The sequence below is a fragment of the Zea mays genome, chromosome 10, assembly GCF_902167145.1.
Source record: "Zea mays cultivar B73 chromosome 10, Zm-B73-REFERENCE-NAM-5.0, whole genome shotgun sequence".
Classification (NCBI taxonomy): Eukaryota; Viridiplantae; Streptophyta; class Magnoliopsida; order Poales; family Poaceae; genus Zea; species Zea mays.
The window spans coordinates 128,427,174-128,449,106 of record NC_050105.1 but is presented as its reverse complement, the minus strand read 5'-3'; the positions used below and the strand labels follow the sequence as shown (position 1 = coordinate 128,449,106).

General features: G+C 46.1%; 1 long non-coding RNA gene across 1 annotated transcript; it reads left to right on the top strand.

The window, feature by feature from the left end:
* Positions 1–9,527: 9,527 nt before the first annotated feature.
* On the top strand, positions 9,528–10,620 carry LOC118473594 (uncharacterized). The gene is made up of 2 exons (XR_004853285.1): positions 9,528–9,941; positions 10,042–10,620. It is a non-coding gene; the product is annotated as an uncharacterized lncRNA (long non-coding RNA).
* Positions 10,621–21,933: the final 11,313 nt, after the last annotated feature.

The following is a 21,933-nucleotide window of genomic DNA, read 5'->3' as shown; positions in this document are numbered from 1 at the left end:
CTTGTAGATTTTCATAAGTAGACTCAAGAGAAATGTTAAAAGCAGCACAAGCACTAGTTTCCCTTTTTGTAATCATTTTGATAAGGAATGAAAAGTGGATTACTAAGGCATGGAAACTTTATAATATGAACTAGATTATTCCAATAAGTATGCTAAGTTTTTCCTCATAAAACAAGCATGGTTAAATTCTTGATACTATGGGAATAAATCTAATCCATAACATGGAGAGCGATAAATGAAGAAGAATCATATCCAATTTAAGCAATAAAACATACAACATAAATTATTGGATTGATTTTTCTTGACATGATAAATTACGCATCCCCAAAGAGAAATTTATTCCTATAAGTGAGACTACTTAAATTACTTAGATAAAAACATTAGTCTCACTTTTCTAGCTATAGAGAGAATTTTCCTTTTATAAGTGTCCTAAGTATTTGAATTCCTTACATGACACTTTATTCTTTTAAGAATATGAAATATCTCTCTATATCTAGAACAAGGCAATAATAGAATAATTAGTGTAAACCTTGCCATGGGAAATAGCAACAATTTTAAAGCATGTAGATTGTCATAATATAGAAATGAAGAATATGCAATCTACCATATGGGAGGAATTTTTTCAAAGAATGGTGATATAAATTAAAAAAACATCTTAAGTGCTTCCTTTTTCTATGAGACTACACAAGACACATAAGAAATGATAATTTAAGATACTTGTACTTAAAAGCATAAGTGTTACCATCCTTTGACAGTCCTCCATGTTGTAGGCCTTGATTTTCCGCACATGATGATTCTTCAATTCCTACAACATCAATATCTTCCCCGAGATGATATGGGTTTTGGATACAATAAATTTAAGTAACCTTGGGTCAATCTTGAATATGTAGATCATTTGAAGATTGATAGCTTGAGTTGATAAGAATTGAATTAACTCCCTCAAGCACCCCACGGCTTCATACCATCTCCTTCTCCTACAAAGCTTGTCAAGCACATTTTGGTACCCATCGCTTGATGGGTCCGTTAAGGTTAGTAAACAAAGATCTAGGAACCCAAGTGTCCTTTGTGCTAGCGCTTGGTAAACTCGTTACCTTTCTAGCACAAGTTATAATCTTGGGTTGCCTAGTTATATATGAATCAAATGACAAGTTAGGAGTGGGATTTTTACCAATGGGACAATCTTTGCATTGATGTCCCTTCTTCCGGCATGTGTAGCATAGGCGTTTTCCAAGTTTTGAAGATTTCTTCTTTCCTTGTTTGTTGCTTGCTACATGGTTAGTAAAAACTTTCTTTTCTAATATCATGCCTTTTTGTTTTAAATAGGGACAAGATCTAAGTAAGTGTCCCTTCTTGGAGCATCTAAAACAAAATCTATTATCCTTGTTAATAATCAAGCCATTTTTAATGTAGGGACATGACCTAATCAAGTGCCCTTCTTCAAAGCATTCACTACACCTCTTAATGTGAAGTGTGGCTTGATCATTACCTTGGATGTTACCTTTTGTAGAGGCGTGGTTGAGGCTTTTGTAGGAGGTGTTGAAATTCATCTTTTGTTTCTTCCTCTTGGCAATCCTCAATTCCTTGACATTTTCTTCAAGGGATGTAGTGCATGCCACGGTTGTTCCCGTCTCAAGCTTTTTCACCATGTGATCACGGTTATCTTGAGAAGGTTGAGCAATGCACTTCCCTTTTAGTTGTGTCAAGCTCATTTTTAGCCTCTCATTATCTTCTTTGAGCTTTTGATATGTATCATCATTTGTTCCTGCAAATTCTAGCTCCAAAGAAGATTTGCTTGTCGACGGACAACAAGCATTAGCACATGGTAATATAGTATCAATTTGAATACATGTGCATGAGTGAGGTTGTTGTGATTTTAAGTTTTCTATCACAACCTCATGAGTAATATCTAATATGATATGATCATCCATAAGATTTTCAAGAGAGCATAAGAGCATATCATATTTTTCTTGAAAAGCTAGATTTTCAACTTTTAGCTTTTCTACTTGGTCCTTAAGCAGGGTATTCCTATTTACTAATTGAGCGATACAATGTAAGGCGTTATCTTGCTCAATTGAAATAGTTTCATACCTTTGGACCAAGTCAACATGAGAGCACTTTAGCTCCTCATGTTCTTTAGTCAACTCGTCAAAGTGTAGCATTTTTATGGAAAGAATATCTTCTAGCCTTTGACGAGCTTCGCTTTGCTCTCTAGCTCTTTCTAGAAGTTTGAGCATGACCGCCTTATCTTCTTGGCTTAGGCGAGCGTAGAGTTGCAAGAAGCTTCTTTCTTCCTCCTCATCCTCATTGATGCTTTCCCTATCATTTTCATTAGCCACACAACATATGTGGGAATCGAAATGGGAAGGCAAACCTTTTGGAGAGGTGGATTCATCGTTTGGTCTCCATCGTTCATTCTCTTCCTTTTCCTTACAAGAGTTAGTATCACAAATACCAAAGGAAGTACAAGCATAAAATGAACTATCATGTTTGGACTCATCAAATTTGCTTTTAATTCTAGTCCAAATATCATGCGCATCATGAATAGGTTCATCATATTTTGATATGAAGGCACGATAATCTTCATTGCTAAGAGAATTAGTTAAGATGTCAAAAGCTAGATAGTTTAAGCGATAACATCTTTGATCCTCCTCGGAATTAATTTTTTCATTGAAATTAGAGGGAAAAATACTCTTGTCTATAATTTGTTCTAATCGTGGATCTATGGTTCTAAAAGCATTTATCACACTAGTAGACCATGAGTCATAATTAGAACAATCATCAAATAATATTTCAAGAGTTACCTCCTTTTGAGTTATGTTCGATGGAGGAGTCTTCTTGTTCTTTTGGGATCTTCTACGAGCCATCACTTCGAGTTGTTAGACTCAAGATGAAGTGCCTAGCTCCGATACCAATTGAAAGTCGCCTAGAGGGGGGTGGATAGGCGAAACCTGAAAATTAAAACTTTATCCCCCAACTCGATCCCTTGATTAGTGGTTAGAACAAGATATACAAATATCGGAGAATAGAAACTAAGTTCTTGCTTGAAAGGAGTATTGCTAAATAATGCGGAAGTGACAAATCAATACAACTTATAAGTCTATGAAAATAAAGCAAGAAAGCTTAGATGAAAAGAGCACTAACTCAAGTTCTTTCTTGCGGAGTGTTGCTACACTTAAATGAGAGGTTAACTTGAAGCAACACCAAACGATATGAGCAAAGAATAGTGCAAGAGAACTTAGAGAAAGGGAAAGCAAACAAATCACAAGCAAAAGCACAATGAACACGGGTGATTTGTTTTACCGAGGTTCGGCCTTCGAAGGCCTAGTCCCCGTTGAGGAGTCCACTTAAGGACGGGTCTTTTTCAACCCTTTCCCTCTCTCCCGATCACACAAGGATCGGCGAGCTCTTCTTCTTCTCAAGGATCACTCTCGATCCCACAAGGACCACCACAATCTTTGGTGTCTCTTGCTAGCTTTTACAAGCCTCCAACACTTTGGAGGAAGTTTGAATGGGAGTCAAAACTCCACGCGCAAATGAACACAAGGATGAAGCACACACTATCTCTCAATGTATCTCACAAGGCACTAGGGCTAAACTCAATTGAGTAGCTCTCAATTGCTCGCTCTCTCTTTTGTGGCACTTGTGTTGGTTGTAGTGGGCTAGATCTTGTGTATAGGATGTATCAATGAATATAGGTGGTCGGGAGGGCTTGAGTATGTCAACTAGGTGACTTGGAATGTTGCTTGAACTCCCACACCTTGAAGTGGCCGATTGGGGTGGTATTTATAGCCACCATCCAAAAACTAGCCGTTGATGAAGTCTGCTGGCGATGGGTGCACCGGACAGTCCGGTGCACACCGGACATGTCCGGTGCCCCAGCCACGTCATCCTATCCGTTGGGGTTGGAGCTGGTCGACCGTTGGAGGCTTTGTCCTCATGTGTCACCGGACAGTCCGGTGCTCACAGGACAGTCCGGTGCCCCTCTGTCCTTCTGCTCTGACTTCTGCCGCGTGTACTGTTGCGCACTGTTCACTGTCAGAGTCGACCGTTGGCGCGGGGTAGCCGTTGCTCCGCTGGCGCACCGGACAGTCCGGTGTACACCGGACAGTCCGGTGAATTTTAGCGGAGCGGCCTTCCATTTTCCCGAAGCTGGCCAGTTCAGAGCCGCTTCACTCTGGAGCACCGGACACTGTCCGGTGGTGCACCGGACAGTCCGGTGAATTATAGTGGGCTGCGCCTGAGAAACCCGAAGGTGAAGAGTTTGAAGGCAATCCTCCCTGGTGCACCGGACATTGTCCGGTGGTGCACCGGACACTGTCCGGTGCCACACCGGACAGTCCGGTGTGCCAGACCAGGGAGCACTTCGGTTTCTTTTTGCTCCTTTGTTTTGGACCCTGTCTTGTTCTTTCTATTGGTTTTTGTTGAATCTTTGACACCTGTAGAACATGCAGTCTAGAGCAAACTAGTTAGTCCAATTATTTGTGTTGAACATTCAACCACCAAAATTATTTAGGAAAAGGTTTAAGGCCTATTTCCCTTTCACTAACTCTAATCACATGAAAGTTAACTCCCGTCGGCCATAAAAAACCGACGAAAATAAACATTTGTACACACATTTAAAAATAACACTCGCATCATTATAATTCAAACCATAATATACCTTAACGGTCCGGGGCGGCTGCGGCGCTCCGCGGCGGCGGCGTTGGTGGCGGCGAGCAGCGGGCGACGCTTCGGGGGCGGGCGGCGCTCCGGGGCCGGCGGCGCGGCGGACGGCGCTCCGGGGCCGGCGGCGCGGCGGACGGCGCTCCGGAGGCGGGGCCGGCGGCGGTCGTTGCTCCTAGAGCGGGCGGCGCTCCGTGGGCGTGGGTGGGCGGCGCTCCGGGGGCGTGGGCGGACGGCGGGCGGCGCTATGGGGCTGGCGGCGCTAGGGGGCGGCGGCGGGCGGCGCTACGGGGGCGGCGGCGGGCGGCGCTACGACGCCGGGGCGGTGGCGGTTGGGGGCGGCGCTCCCGGGGCGGCGGCGGGCGCGCTCTAGGCCGCGGGCGGGCGGCGGTGGTGAGCGGCGGCCGGCGTCGAGAGGTGGTGAGCGGCGGCGGCGTGAAAACGACAGAGGCAAGCGAGCGAGAAAATGAGCCGCGCGGCGGCGGCGTCGGGCACATAAACATTTAATTCCCGTCGGCTAGCGTCAGGGCCGACGGGAATTAGTTAACTCCCGTCGGCTGGAGGCTGGGCCGACGGGAGTTAAACTAAAGCCCGTCGGCTGGTGGCTGGGCCGACGGGAATTAAAATAAAGCCCGTCGGCTGGCGGCTGGCCGACGGGAGTTAAAATAAAGCCCGTGGGCTGGAATTGAGCCGACGGGAGTTATTTAATTCCCGTCGGCCCGCGCTCGGGCCGACGGGAATTAAAATGGCCGACGGGAATCTTCCTGATTCCTGTAGTGATTAGCTTAATTGATATATGCCAAAATTACTATTACTAGAATAGAATTCAATTCCAATGATCCAAACGGAACGTAAATTTATTGATTCGGTTCGTTACATTTTATTAAGGCATAAACTATGATTTTCGGTTCTGAGAATAAAAAAACTCATCAGATAAAGTTATAAACTCAACAAACTATGTTAGAAAAACAATTATTTCTATATTTAAACAAAGATAAAAAAGTGTAATTTATTATAGTGCAAAGATAAATCACAAAACAAAAAAAGCAATAGTGTACTTATATTAATTGGTTGCACAAAAGATGTTGTTTGAAATTATATTGAAAACCATATATTTGAAAATAGAAAACATGACAAGTGTTGAGGGTATCTTAGTTTCTTTTGATGATAGATATATCCTTGACGTGTCGATAGATAACAGATCGAGTCCATTTTATCGATATAGTTCGTATCTAGTATAGCAGCAGATTATACTTTATAATGCTTTGGGGGTACGACGGTGGAACATATGATACAGTGGCCTTGATCATTTACACTCAAGCTGGGAGCCAAAAGAAGTACTCTCCATATCCCGCGTTCAATCACCACTAAAACCGGTCTAGAATTACTTCTCACGTACTCTCCACTGGAATTACTTCATCAGAACTTTTTTAAAATAAGTGATTTGCTTTTAGCCTTGATAAAAAGAAAACAAAATCTTGAACCTCTTTTAAGCTTATGTCATTTTAAAGCTACTGCGGAAAAAGAAAGTCGGCGGTAAGTGAAGCTCGAGAATAAAAAAACCTGACCATTACTAAGGGCTAGTTTTGGAACCTAATTTTCCAAATGATTTTTATTTTCCTAAATAAAATTACTTCATTTTCCTTTGGTAAAATGAAAACACCTTGAGAAAAAAGAGTCCCCGAAGGCGTGTTTGAGAATAAGAGGGTCGAAGTGACTAAAATCTCGTTCTATTCACAAGGCAAGCCATAAAAGAGAAAAAACCGACCTCACGCTCTTTAAAGGTTTGTTCGGTTATTTTCAATCCATATGGATTGGAGTGGTTTCATACGGTTAGCAGAGATTTTGATTTATTAGGAATTGAAACTCTCCAATCCTACTCAATTTATATGAATTGAGGTAGACCGAACATAAGCTAAAGAAACCTAACTCGACTCCTCGGCCGCTTCTTCGAATAATGTCGGTTACTATAGGGTTTGCAGTGCAAATATGCTAGTCAAGGAATTCCAACAAACAGCGTCATGAATGGCTTGAAAAGACTGGAGGACAAGATGGACAGAAAAAAAAAACAGTCACACGTTCACGTCATGTCAATGCCAATGCCCATGCCCATGCCCGACGTCCCAGAAAACGCAGAAAGCCGTGCCATTAAATAATAGCAGGGAATTTTCTTCGAGGAGGACGAAAGCGGGAGAAGAACGTCCAGCTGGACGTGTGCATCACCGCCAGAACCCTACTACCGTTACAGGACGTGAAAGGCTACGCAATAGGGGCAAGCGTCCTGATATGATCTCTCTGACTATATCTCTCTCTCTCTCTGCAAGCGTCCGGCTACGCCGTGACCTACGGAGAATCACCGCACGTCCAATCGAAATCTGGCGCGCCCTTTGACCGGAAAGAACGTTCTTCTGTTCTGTGATATTCCACCGGCCGGGTAAAAAGGGGAAAATAGCTTTCGCTTATTCAGTAGTACCCGTTAACTATAATTAAATTCATTTTAACCATATTTATAAAATATTGATTTTATAATATTAAACAAGTCTCATTAGACTAATCACAAGATATGTCTTATAGTATGTACAGTTGATATACTGCATTAGATTAATCACGAAATAGGTTTAGGCAAACTCAAAGATGAATTGACTTTTGCCTGCATCAAATACATTCAGTTTTCTTTTTTATTTTTTCACTCAATCACCGGGAATATATTGCCTAGAGGATTTAAGTTTTTAAAATAGCACTTAATTAACTTTTTTTTTTGAGAAAAACGCACCCCAAAAGAAAGTTCTCGCCAACCAGGACCACCATTAGCAGCCTACGTCTTTCTTCCCTCTGGTATCGTTTGCATTGTTAGCTAAAAGAACTTAATAGTAATTACTAGAAGCTACTCCCCTACGCACAGTTGTAACCTTCTACGTACGTACGTACGTGCGTATGACGAATCTCTTAACTGAAGGCGCGACGGAGAGGGAGGAGGGCCGAAACGTACTGCATGCATGCACTGTACTCCCCACATGCAATGATGCAATCAATAGCATCGACCATGACTGGGTCGTCCTGGCCGGGCACGTGCCGAAAGCCTCGCTCCCAAAAGATGCTCAGCTCCTCCTAGCTTAGCTAGCTAGTGGCGGTCGGCAGCAGTACTCGGCGTGTGGAAAGTGTAATCAGTACACTTGTGTTTATTCCATATTATATTCTCTGCTTCTATGCTGGAGTATTGCTGTACAGCGATGCTCCTGCAATTTTTTTATAAAAAAGAAGAAATGTGAGGATCAGAATACAGTGAGGGTCCAATGCAATATGCAAGCCTACTGCCTACATACTGTACAGTAGTAGTCAGTAGCAGAGTGAGCACAGGTTCGCAGGGCCTCCCTTGGATTCCTGAATCCTGAGCGACGGACGACAGGGGCTGGGTTCGCGTCTGTTTGGCGCCACGTGCATGCATGCGCCCGTCGTGCGTGGGCACTGGCGCGCACACGCCGTCCGGTGTTTCCAGATCGGCGCGCGGCTGAGGCAGGTGCAGTGCAGATAAAACAAAAGCGCTTCTCTGCCCCGCCTGATAGGTTTTGGCCCGGTGCAGCTTGTCATCCATGGATTCTGCCTGCCTGCTCTGCCGCCGCTTTTGCATCGGCGTTCACAAAAAAAAAAGGTGTTGCATATAGCTTGGCGGGGTGCTATTTTTTTCCTCTCGCTTTGCTGCCTGATCAGACTGCAACGTCTCTATCATCACCCAGTGTTGCATTGCAATTTGCATATATATAAGCAGGTGGCTGAACAGCCCATTGTTTTCGGTTAAGCTTTTGGCCCAACCACTTCCCGGCCCATGGAACCCTGAGGCGCTACCCGTCTTCCGCCTCCCCCGTACGCACGACGACTCGTGCAGCCGACCGGCCCAATCTGGCTCCCAACCAAACCCAAAATGAGCTAACTCAAAGCCCATGGAGATCCTGACGATACGGTAAAGTGGCGACAGTATCATGTTTACATGATGTACCCAACAATCTTTAGCGGTATCACCGATCAACTTTCGCAAAGTATTAGGGCACGCACTAAGATACTGCTGCCTGTATGTTCCAGTTCCCAGACGAAGGCAACTCAAAACAGCAGAGTACGGCTTGTGAAGCTACATGTACACTATCCAGTAGCTAGCTCTAGCTGCCGAATGAACGATGCTACACTCATCTGTACTGTATGCAGGCAGCAGACAGGCTGCTCTCGACAGGCTCCAAAAATACTGTCGTACGCAAAAGAGATCTTGGTGTGTCTGTTCGGACAGAAAAGATCCAAAGCACGACCATCCCGACGATGACTAGCAGGCTATCTACTTTCACGAACTATCAGGGTACTTAAAAGCGGCAGTAGGAGTAGGACTGCCGTTCTACTTCTAGCTGCTGCTGCCTCCTTTTGAGCATGAAAAAAAAACAGCCCTGACGGCAACCAGTGTTCAGAGGCCACTTGCTGACTTGCAGGCAGCTAGGACTGGAGTAGCGAAACAATCGGCCAATGGCACCGCAAATCGTTCACTATCCTAGCACTTTCGCACGAGATTAGCATGTGAGTATTACTGGTTGATTAGTAGTAAGCAAATCCAGGCTAGGCCCAGAGACCATGAGCCTACCGAAGAGCCTAGAAACAGTTCAACGAAAACCATGCTTAGTGGTGGATTCAAACGGCATCGTTTTAATATCGGTCTCGGTGTTCGTGCGCCTGGTTCGGGCGAGTGGAGCTCACATGTGGCCGCCGTTAAACCAGCTCACCAGCTCTGGGCCTCCAAAAAGCCATGGCAGGGCAGCGACCAGCTGCGAGCTTATTAAACAAAAGGCGCGAGCTCCAGAGACCATAGATTCTTCTCATGGGATGCGGTCCCTCGTCCGATGGCCGAGGCCGGCCGGGGAGGGGGACAGGACGGAGGTACGGTATTAAAACTCGCAACCCTGCAGTGTGCCTGCCGCCGCCTAGAGCCAAATCTCCTGTGTCTTTTGACTTGCGAGCTGCCTTTGACGAGCCTTGCCGGTTGCCTCTATATATGCACGCACACGCTCGCAGATGCAAGGAGGGGTAGGTGTGGGAGTGTGGTGAGAACGAACGCAGGTGAGGTGAGATAGAGAAGAAGAATCAGCAGCAGCTAGCGGCAGAAGCATGGTGTCACTTGGGATTGCGAGGCTGGTCGCCTTCGTGCTCCTGGTAGTCTTAGTCTTCGGTTCATCGCTGCATCAACAAGAGGGAGCTGGTGAGTCGTATACGTACATTTGCTGCAAAGCTGCTGCTGCTGCTACATCGTTAGTCTTTTCTCGTTTCATCTTCCGTCTGAACCTTCACTACTGTTCAGTCAGTGACGACCGAGTCCTGAAAGCTCCTTTTCATTTCCCGGTTCTGAAGGTGCTACTAGGCTGCACGAGAGAAGGCAGCAGCACGCGCAGCAGTGGGCGGAGGAGAGGAACCAGCTGAGGTCCTACATGACCATGGACTACGCCCCGTGGCGCCGCCGCGTGCCCAAGCACAACTGACCCAGCTACTAGCACAGGGCGCCCAGGCAGATCTCGGAAAGCCAGATGCATGCTTCGCGCTGGAAGTCAGTCAGTCCATTGTTCAGGCTCCTCCAGCACGGAGGAAAGCGCCAAGGACATCAGCACCGGCAGCAGAGCATCCATCGATGCACGCGTGCATGACGACGTTGAGAGGCCGAGCTTTCTGACGCTCTCAGTCTCAGCTGACTGCCCGTTCTTGTGGCTCCAGCCTCCAGCACAAGCAGCATCTCCCGGAGCAAGCATGATGGCAGACAGGGAGAGAAGTTGATATAGTAGGTGCGGTTCCTTTTTCTTTCTTTCGTTGTAGTCGTATGTGTATCTACGTGCTGCCCACAGCGTGCAGATGTACGCACGCAGATTTTTCCCCCTGATCACCTAGTGGTGTCGCTAAGATAAATATATATATATACGCAGTTTATTTATAGTACTAGCAGTACTGATCAGTGTCGCGTCTTACTCAGTTTCTGTAGTAATAAGAGTGGTGTGGTCTTGTGGTTTGGTTTAGCTAGAGTTTCTGCTTAATTCTTCTGTAAGTGCAATAGGATGGACTACTAGAGTGGAAAGTTCAGACTCGGAAATGCGTGTATGTACCGAGTACTGAACATGTCGGCCATAATGACGGAATCAGTACGCTGAAGGAGCATTTGCAACATCATATATATGACTCTGGCCATTTCCGTCGGTTCTTTGTTTTCCTTCAACTGGAGGACGACATCCCATCAGCTTATTTTTCTTGCCCTCTTCTTTTAATTCCTTTCATGCTAAGAGTATACTAGCTAGTACCATTCACTAATTATCCAATCTCCTGCGTTCTGTCTCCTCGTGGACGAAGCCATGTTACAAGTAACAACTGTTGCTTAATAAATTTGTTAGCTACTGTACCCAGAACGCTACGACGACACGGCTGCCAGGTTTGGGAAGATGGATTCAGAGTAAGAGAAACGAGGTGCCATGGGAGCTGTTGCACCCACAGGCCACAGCCCATATATATGGCTGGGATGCATTTCAATCTAAGCTTTGCTAGACACCTATAATATGATGAAGCACTCTGGAATCTCGGTCTCGGCCGTTACAGATCATTAACACTTCGCTATTCTGGTGCTCGCCCGGTCCTAAAATATACTGTGTTTGGTTGAAATGATGGGACATGGACAGTACTATATCTTAGTGCTTAGTAATATTTCTAAATATTTATTAAAATTGGACGTACAAGACGGGACACTTGGATGACATGGCTATCCCGGGGCTGTCTCAGCTGTCCCACAACTAAACATACACGGTAAAGTTTTCTGAGATTGTTTTAACCTTAGAGCATCTCCAAGAGACTTGTTAAATGGCTCGCTAAGCCAAATTTTGGCTACTTGACAGCAAAATAGTTCTCCAACAGACTAGCTATCTAACTCACCAAGCTATCTGGCTCTCTAAATTGGTTCTCTCACTAGCTAAATTTGGCTAACCACCTGACTAGCAAAACTGTTGGAGTGGGATGCTACATATAGAATGTAATATTTATGAAAAAGTAAATAGAGAGTCAAATAGAGAGAAAAAAATAAATAGTCTCTTGGAGATGCTCTTAACTATCCTACATTTAACCCAATTTATTTGTAGGAAGGGGCAACATATACTTCTCCCATATTCAGAGGTTCAGCCAGGGCGAATGGTGATCATCTCCGTTTTTAGCAGGATTTGCTGAAGCTGAACGCGCCGCGAAATCGCCGCACAAAAAATACACATACCGCGTCGTCGTTGTTACCGGCGCTCCTCCTCCTGTTCACATCGGCGGGCGCGGCAGCCCAGCCGTACGCCCGTACCACCAGTCACCAGACAAAAAGGTTGCTCCTATCCGCGCCCTTGCAGAGAGCGGAAAGCAAGCGGGCAGCTGCCACTTTTGGTGCTCAACAGCAGCGATCACATCACATGGATCGCCTGGGGCGCCGCGGAGGCTCCGGGCAGAACGGCGATTAGGCTTTTGACTGCCCCCACCGGTTTCGCCGCGCTCTGCGCCTCTGCCCCACCTCGCGCCGGCGTGGGCGCGTGGCAATGGCATGGCATGGCGCGGCCGCGGCTTCGTAACGGAAACGTTGCCTTTCCGGAGCCGTTCCAGTTTTAGACGTGTCGTCGTCGTACTCGTACGGCGTTGAACGTCCATCTGTAAAGCGTGTACGTCTCCGGGTGAGCCGTGGTCGGCCGGATCCGTTCGTTCCCCTTCGCCGTCCAGCCATCAGCATCCCGCTGGTAGATATGGATGTCGACCCGTACCAGACTGTGATTTGTGTGCTCGAACTCCAAGCCTCAAACAACTCGGTCGGACTCGGAGGACGACGCCCGGGCAAGTGAAAAACCGAAGACTTGCGTCGCCCCCGGCACGCGCGGCACCCGAGGCCCGAAGGCCTCCACGAGCGGCCGTACAGCAAGCGGTTAAAGAAACGCAACCGAGACGCGGTCGTGCTCCTGGTCCCGGTCTCGGTCCCGGCGAGATGAGCCACAGCCGAAATGCACCGAACCCGGGAACCGGACGTTGGCGGTGGCGGCCTTGCCGAGGCTGGCACAGACGAGAGCGAGACGTGGTGGTGGATGCCGTGGCACGGTGGCAGCCTCGCGGAGGAAGGGAGCCAGGGACCGACGTGTGCGGTCGGTCGCGCCGCGCGTGGTACGTGCCGTGGAGGAGACCGAGGTGGCGCACGGGCGCGGCTTCATCGAGATCGGGGCCGGGGTCGTCCAGACCACGGAGCCGGACGATGGCGGGCAGAGCCCTCGACACGAGGCCTGGTGCGCCGCGCCCGTCGATGCACTGACGGCACTCTCACACACTCCCGAGTCCCCCCACACCCCAAGAGATGCCCGCCTGTCCTTCCCGCCAGCCGCTGTTGCTTTGCTCCTAGTCGTTCTGTTCCTTCGTACACACGTTCAGTGCACAGTACAGCACCGGTGCGTGGCTTTGCGGAGCTGGCAGAACGTTCGGCTCGCGGACGTTTCAGGCTCCGTAACCGTTCAGTGAACTCCGGCCCCCGAAGCTACTCTGCTCCACACCGGCCCATTTTTCTTAGTACTCCGATCGTTGGGCCAGCGTTTTCGCCTAAATAGCCGCACGCAGGCGACTCGCTAGTTGCTCACACGATGGATCCACTCAGGCCCGAATGCTGTGGCGTTGGGTCGCCTGCACCTGGGCCTTGGGTTGTTTGCCAGTCCATCCTGCACGAGCACCTCCTCGCGCGCCGATGCTGATCCTTGCCCCCATAGCAGTAGGAGTAGAGGTCCTCACGGCGTGTGGACTATTGCAACTATATTATCCTCAAAGTTCTATAGAAGGACATGTCACTTGATTTGCACAACTATGTATAAATTGTGGCATAAGATAGAAGATAATAGCACATCAACCTCATCCATTCTCATTATTCCAGGTGAACAATGAGACATAAATATTGAAGAATATGCTTCAGTTATGAGGGATAACAACTTTGACAGATGTCATCATCAGAGAGAGCGAATGCTTATATTAATCATAATTGTGAGACAATGGATGTCATGTTGTATGCCCTGAAGGCGTCAGTTTGATCAATATGTAAATCTTTATGAAAGTTTTTATCATATAGATTCAGTCAATTGAACACCACTAGTCAAAGTGGCTTATTTTATGTTGATACGTGCACTTACCTCGTGTATTCTAGAAGTGAGTTGAGGTGAAGTTCCTGATATAATCCTTACAGCAGTATGCAATTCGTTTGCTAAATCTCTATATGCACACACTTCCAGAAGAATGTGTTTTGTCATATTGAGATGTTTTTTTTGCAAAGGTCATAGGAGCATATTTCTAGAGTTAGCCCTTATAGAAGATTCGACATAATCTAGATCCAGAATATCAAAATATGTCCTGATGGCAATTGTTGTTATTTTTTTCTCTTAGTGAGTTTTTCTAAAGTTTCTCACATGAGGTTTTTAACGAGGCAACAAAGTGCAAATGAATATGCGTCACAATGCGCTTTTTCTCCATATTTTTCACACTGGGTTTTTGGGAGTTTTAATGAGTCATGTGTTGGTCGCGTTATTCACCCAAGGAGGAGCGTTGAGAAACCCTAATGAAGGGTTATATGGGAAAATATCGAATATGCCCCTAAGGGCTATCAGGTCTCTATATATAGAACCTATACCCCCTCATATGGAATAGAGAAGAGGAAGAAGCAATAGGCCCAATCCTACGTATACCTTGTCTCATGTGTTCTCTGATTCTCTGAGTTGCTGAGAAAGGGAACGGGTTTATACGACTTCTCACGCCTCTACTGCTGACAGGAAGTAAGGGAACAAATCTAGTGATCCGTGGTAACGTAGTTCTCAATAAAATCCTCATATAGTTCGTCTTATTATTAGCAGGCCCTATTAAAGAGCCTCTTCGCACCATATGCCTCTACCCTGTGGCCCTCTGCTGAACAGCAGTCCTCCCTCATTTCTCAAGTATAGGTGTAGCTAAGGCAGTGTCTGCCTGGTTTCTATCTAGATAGAGCGGCTCTATTTTAAATTTGAAGACTAGTCAGTTACTCGTGCTTTGCTACGACTATCTCTACTAACTATTAAGAGCCTATTGTAGACCGCCCCCGCCTCCCCTCCCCTCCGCGCGCAAGTGATGCCTCTCCTCTTCGCACGCCTTGTCACATCCCGCCCGCCCGTCTCGGCGTACCCCGCATCCTCCGCCGCACGCACCGCAATACTCCTCAACCATCCGACGCCATCCATGCCAGCTTCTCTGGATCCCCCACTGCTCGCGCATGGGCGCCCGCCCTCGCTCCCGCTCGGCTCTTCCCCGCCCGTCCTCCCTGCCTCGGCGCCGCCCTCGACCTCGACCTCGCTTGATCTACCTGCTCCCGCCGCGCCCATCGTAATCCGACATCGCTTGACCTCGACCTCGCTTGACCTCGACCTCGCTTGATCTGACCACGCGCGGTCCCGGCCCACGCGGTCGCGCCGTAACCCCGGCGGGCAGCAGGCCCTCGCGCCCGGTTGGTTGAGAGTTAAGAAACCCCCTGATAGTCGCCTAGAGGGGGGGTGAATAGGGCGAAACTGAAATTTACAAATATAAACACAACTACAAGCCGGGGTTAGCGTTAGTAATAATAAATGAGTCCGCAAGAGAGGGCGCAAAACAAATCGCAAGCAAATAAGGAGAGTGACACACGGATTTGTTTTACCGAGGTTCGGTTCTTGCAAACCTACTCCCCGTTGAGGAGGCCACAAAGGCCGGGTCTCTTTCAACCCTTCCCTCTCTCAAACGGTCCCTCGGACCGAGTGAGCTTTCCTTCTTCTCAATCAACCGGGAACAAAACTTCCCCGCAAGGGCCACCACACAATCGGTGCCTCTTGCCTCGGTTACAATTGAGTGTTGATCACAAGAGCAAAAGAGAAAGAAAGAATGCGATCCAAGCGCAAGAGCTCAAAAGAACACGGCAAATCACTCTCACTAGTCACTAGGGTTTTGTGTGGAATTGGAGAGGATTTGATCTCTTTGAATGTGTCTAGAATTGAATGCCTAGCTCTTGTAAGTGGTTGAGAAGTGGAAAACTTGGATGGCAATGAATGTGGGGTGGTTGGGGTATTTATAGCCCCAACCACCAAACTTGACCGTTGGCTGGAGGCTTCTGTTCGATGGCGCACCGGACAGTCCGGTGCACACCGGACAGTCCGGTGCCCCCTGCCACGTCATCGTTGCCGTTGGATTCTGACCGTTGGAGCTCTGACATGTGGACCCGCCTGGATGTCCGGTGTACACCGGACATGAACTGTTCATTGTCCGGTGCAACGGTATGGGCGCGCCTGCCGACTGCGCGCGCAGAGCGCGCATTAAATGTGCTTGCAGGTGACCGTTGGCGCGGAAGTAGCCGTTGCTCCGTGGTTCACCGGACAGTCCGGTGCACACCGGACAGTCCGGTGAATTTTAGCGGAGCGGCTGCCGCGCGAACCCGAGGCTGGCGAGTTCCGGAGGCCGAGCTTCCTTGGAGCACCGGACATGTCCGGTGCACACCGGACAGTCCGGTGAATTATAGCGCGCCGGCTTCCGAGAATTCCCGAGGGCGAAGAGTTTGAGTCTGAGTCCCCTGGTGCACCGGACAGGTACTGTTCACTGTCCGGTGGCACACCGGACAGTCCGGTGCGCCAGACCAGGGGTGCCCTCGGTTGCCCCTTTGCTCCTTTATTGAATCCAACACTTGATCTTTTTATTGGCTAGATGTGAACCTTTTGCACCTGTATAACTTATACACTAGAGCAAACTAGTCAGTCCAATATTCGTGTTGGGCAATTCAACCACCAAAAATATTTAGGAACTAGGTGTAAGCCTAATTCCCTTTCAATCTCCCCCTTTTTGGTGATTGATGCCAACACAAACCAAAGCAAATGTAGAAGTGCATAATTGAACTAGTTTGCATAATGTAAGTGTAAAGGTTGCTTGGAATTGAGCCAATAAAACTACTTACAAGATATGCATGGAATGTTTCTTTCTTATATAACATTTTGGACCACGTTTGCACCACATGTTTTGTTTTTGCAAATTCTTTTTGTAAATCCATTTCAAAGATCTTTTGCAAATAGTCAAAGGTACATGAATAAGAGTTTGCAAAGCATTTTCAAGATTTGAGATTGTCTCCCCCTATTTCAAATGCTTTTCCTTTGACCAAACAAAACTCCCCCTAAAAGAGATCCACCTCTTAGTGTTCAAGAGGGTTTTGATATACCATTTTTGAAATACTACTTTCTCCCCCTTTTGAACACAATAGGATACCAAATGATAAAGACTTTTGGAAAGCACTAAGTTTTTGAATTTGGTGGTGGTGGTGCGGTCCTTTTGCTTTGGGCTCATTTCTCCCCCTTTTTGGCATGAATCGCCAAAAACGGAATCAATAGAGCCCTCGAAGTAAGTTCCTCCTCTTTGGTCATAAATGAATGAGTTAAGATTATACCAAAGACGAAATCCGGTCCTTTTGCGTTTGAGCTTTTACTCTCTCCCCCAAGGATGAAGTCCTTTTCCTTGATGCTCATTTCTCCTCCAAAGAAGAGAGAGTTGCTCGGAGTGGTGGCGAAGTATGAGTTACGGAGTGGAAGCCTTTTTCTTCGCCGAAGACTCCAATTCCCTTTCAATATACCTATGACTTGGTTTGAAATAGACTTGAAAACACATTAGTCATAGCATATAAAAGAGATATGATCAAAGGTATTTAAATGAGCTATGTGTGCAAGCTTAGCAAAAGAAATTTCTAGAATCAAGAATATTGAGCTCATGCCTAAGTCTGGTAAAAGATTGTTCATCAAGTGGCTTGGTAAAGATATCGGCTAATTGATCTTTAGTGTTAATGTAAGAAATCTCGATATCCCCCTTTTGTTGGTGATCCCTAAGAAAATGATACCGAATGGCTATGTGCTTAGTGCGGCTATGCTCGACGGGATTGTCGGCCATTTTAATTGCACTCTCATTATCACATAGCAAAGGGACTTTGGTTAATTTGTAACCGTAGTCCCGCAGGGTTTGCCTCATCCAAAGCAATTGCGCGCAACAATGTCCTGCGGCAATGTACTCGGCTTCGGCGGTGGAAAGAGCGACCGAATTTTGCTTCTTTGAAGCCCAAGACACCAAGGATCTTCCCAAGAACTGGCAGGTCCCCGATGTGCTCTTCCTATTGATTTTGCACCCCGCCCAATCGGCATCCGAATAACCAAGTAAATCAAATGTGGATCCCCGAGGGTACCAAAGCCCAAACTTAGGGGTATAAGCCAAATATCTCAAGATTCGTTTTACGGCCGTAAGGTGGGATTCCTTAGGGTCGGATTGGAATCTTGCACACATGCAAACGGAAAGCATAATGTCCGGTCGAGATGCACATAAATAGAGTAATGAACCAATCATCGACCGGTATACCTTTTGATCCACGGACTTACCTCCCGTGTCGAGGTCGAGATGCCCATTGGTTCCCATGGGTGTCTTGATGGGTTTGGCATCCTTCATCCCAAACTTGGTTAGAATGTCTTGAGTGTACTTCATTTGGCAAATGAAGGTGCCCTCTTGGAGTTGCTTGACTTGGAATCCTAGAAAATACTTCAACTCCCCCATCATCGACATCTCGAATTTCTGTGTCATGATCCTACTAAACTCTTCACATGTAGACTCGTTAGTAGACCCAAATATAATATCATCAACATAAATTTGGCATACAAACAAGTCATTCTCAAGAGTTTTAGTAAAGAGTGTAGGATCGGCCTTGCCAACTTTGAAGCCATTAGCAATAAGGAAATCTCTTAGGCATTCATACCATGCTCTTGGGGCTTGCTTGAGCCCATAAAGCGCCTTAGAGAGCCTATAGACATGGTTAGGGTACTCACTGTCTTCAAAGCCGGGAGGTTGCTCAACATAGACCTCTTCCTTGATTGGTCCGTTGAGGAAGGCACTTTTCACGTCCATTTGATAGAGCTTAAAGCCATGGTAAGTAGCATAGGCCAATAATATGCGAATTGACTCAAGCCTAGCTACGGGTGCATAGGTTTCACCAAAATCCAAACCTTCGACTTGTGAATACCCTTTGGCCACGAGTCGAGCTTTGTTCCTTGTCACCACACCATGCTCATCTTGCTTGTTGCGGAAGACCCATTTGGTTCCTACAACATTTTGGTTAGGACGTGGAACTAAATGCCATACCTCGTTCCTCGTGAAATTGTTGAGCTCTTCTTGCATTGCCACCACCCAATCCGAATCTTGAAGTGCTTCCTCTACCCTGTGTGGCTCAATAGAGGAAACAAAAGAGTAATGTTCACAAAAATGAGCAACACGAGATCTGGTGGTTACCCCCTTATTAATATCGCCAAGGATGGTGTCGACGGGGTGATCTCGTTGGATTGCTTGGTGGACTCTTGGGTGTGGCGGTCTTGGTTCTTCCTCATCCTCCTTTTCTTGATCATCTGTATCTCCCCCTTGATCATTACTATCATCTTGAGGTGGCTCGTCTTCTTGATTTTGCTCTTCATTATTTTGAGCCTCATCCCCATTTTGAGTTGGTGGAGATACTTGCATGGAGGAGGATGGTTGATCTTGTGTACTTGGAGGCTCTTCGGATTCCTTAGGACACACATCCCCGATGGACATGTTCCTTAGCGCGATGCATGGAGCCTGTTCTTCACCTATCTCATCAAGATCAACTTGCTCTACTTGAGAGCCGTTAGTTTCATCAAACACAACGTCACAAGAGACTTCAACTAGTCCAGTGGACTTGTTAAAGACCCTATATGCCCTTGTGTTTGAGTCATAACCAAGTAAAAAGCCTTCTACAGTTTTAGGAGCAAATTTAGATTTTCTACCTCTTTTAATAAGAATGAAGCATTTGCTACCAAAAACTCTAAAATATGAAATGTTGGGCTTTTTACCGGTTAGGAGTTCATATGATGTCTTCTTGAGGATTCGGTGAAGATATAACCGGTTGATGGCGTAGCAGGCGGTGTTGACCGCTTCGGCCCAAAACCGGTTCGGTGTCTTGTACTCATCAAGCATGGTTCTTGCCATGTCCAATAGAGTTCGATTCTTCCTCTCCACTACACCGTTTTGTTGTGGCGTGTAGGGAGAAGAGAACTCATGCTTGATGCCTTCCTCCTCAAGGAAGCTTTCAATTTGAGAGTTCTTGAACTCCGTCCCATTGTCGCTTCTTATTTTCTTGATCCTTAAGCCGAACTCATTTTGAGCCCGCCTCAAGAATCCTTTTAAAGTCTCTTGGGTTTGAGATTTTTCCTGTAAAAAGAATACCCAAGTGAAGCGAGAATAATCATCCACAATTACAAGGCAATACTTACTACCGCCGATGCTTATGTAAGCGATCGGGCCGAATAAGTCCATGTGTAGTAGCTCCAGTGGCCTGTCAGTCGTCATTATGTTCTTGTGTGGATGATGAGTGCCAACTTGCTTCCCTGCTTGGCATGCGCTACAAATCCTGTCTTTCTCAAAATGAACATTGGTTAGTCCTAAAATGTGCTCTCCCTTTAGAAGCTTATGAAGATTCTTCATCCCAACATGGGCTAGTCGGCGGTGCCAGAGCCAACCCATGTTAGTCTTAGCAATTAAACATGTGTCGAGCTCAGCTCTATCAAAATCTACTAAGTATAGCTGACCCTCTAACACACCCTTAAATGCTATTGAATCATCACTTCTTCTAAAGACAGTGACGCCTATATCAGTAAAAAGACAGTTGTAGCCCATTTGACATAATTGGGAAACAGAAAGCAAGTTGTAATCTAATGAATCAACAAGAAAAACATTGGAAATGGAATGGTCAGGTGAAATAGCAATTTTACCCAAACCTTTGACCAACCCTTGATTTCCATCCCCAAATGTGATAGCTCGTTGGGGATCTTTGTTTTTCTCATATGAGGAGAACATCCTTTTCTCCCCGGTCATGTGGTTTGTGCACCCGCTGTCGAGTATCCAACTTGAGCCCCCGGATGCATAAACCTACAAAACAAATTTAGTTCTTGACTTTAGGTACCCAAACTGTTTTGGGTCCTTTGGCATTAGATACAAGAACTTTGGGTACCCAAACACAAGCCTTGGAGCCCTTGTGTTTGCCCCCAACAAATTTGGCAACTACCTTGCCGGATTTGCTAGTAAGCACATAAGATGCATCAAAAGTTTTAAATGAAATGGCATGATCATTTGATGCATTAATAGTTTTCTTTCTAGGCAACTTGGCATGGGTTGGTTGCCTAGATCTAGATGTCTCACCCTTATACATAAAAGCATAATTAGGGCCAGAGTGAGACTTCCCAGAATGAATTTTCTTAATCTTATTCTCAGGATACCCGGCAGGGTACAGAATGTAACCCTCGTTATCCTGAGGCATGGGAGCCTTGCCCTTAACAAAGTTAGACAAGTTCTTAGGAGGGGCATTAATTTTGACATTGTCTCCCCTTTGAAAGCCAATGCCGTCCTTAATGCCCGGGCGTCTCCCATTATAGAGCATGCTTCTAGCCAATTTAAACTTTTCATTTTCTAAGTCATGCTCTCTAATTTTAGCATTAAGTTGTGCTATGTGATCATTTTGTTTTTTAATTAAGGCAAGGTGATCATGGATAGCATCAACATTAATATCTCTACATCTAGTGCAAATGGACACATGCTCAATAGTAGATGTAGAGGGTTTGCAAGACTTTAATTCAATAACCTTAGCATGCAACAAATCATTCTTAGTTCTAAGGTCAGAAATAGTAGTATTGCAAACATCAAAATCCTTAGCCTTAGCAATTAATTTCTCATTCTCATTTCTAAGGCTAGCGATGGAAGCATTCAATTCATCAATCCTAGCAAGCAAATCAACATCATTATTTCTAGGATCAATGCAAACATGAGAATCAACCTTAGCCAACAAATTAGCATTTTCATTTCTAAGGTTGTCTAAAATCTCATGGCAAGTGCTTAGCTCACTAGATAATTTTTCACATTTTTCTCTTTCTAGAGCATAAGCATTTTTAACCTTAACATGTTTCTTGTTTTCCTTGATTAGGAAGTCCTCTTGGGAGTCCAAGAGATCATCCTTTTCATGGATAGCACTAATTAGCTCATTTAATTTTTCTTTTTGTTCCATGTTAAGGTTGGCAAAAAGAATACGCAAGTTATCCTCCTCATTTTTCTCATCCTCATCACTAGATGTTTCATATTTAGTGGAGGACTTTGATTTTACCTTCTTTTTGCCGTCCTTGGCCATGAGGCACTTGTGGCCGACGTTGGGGA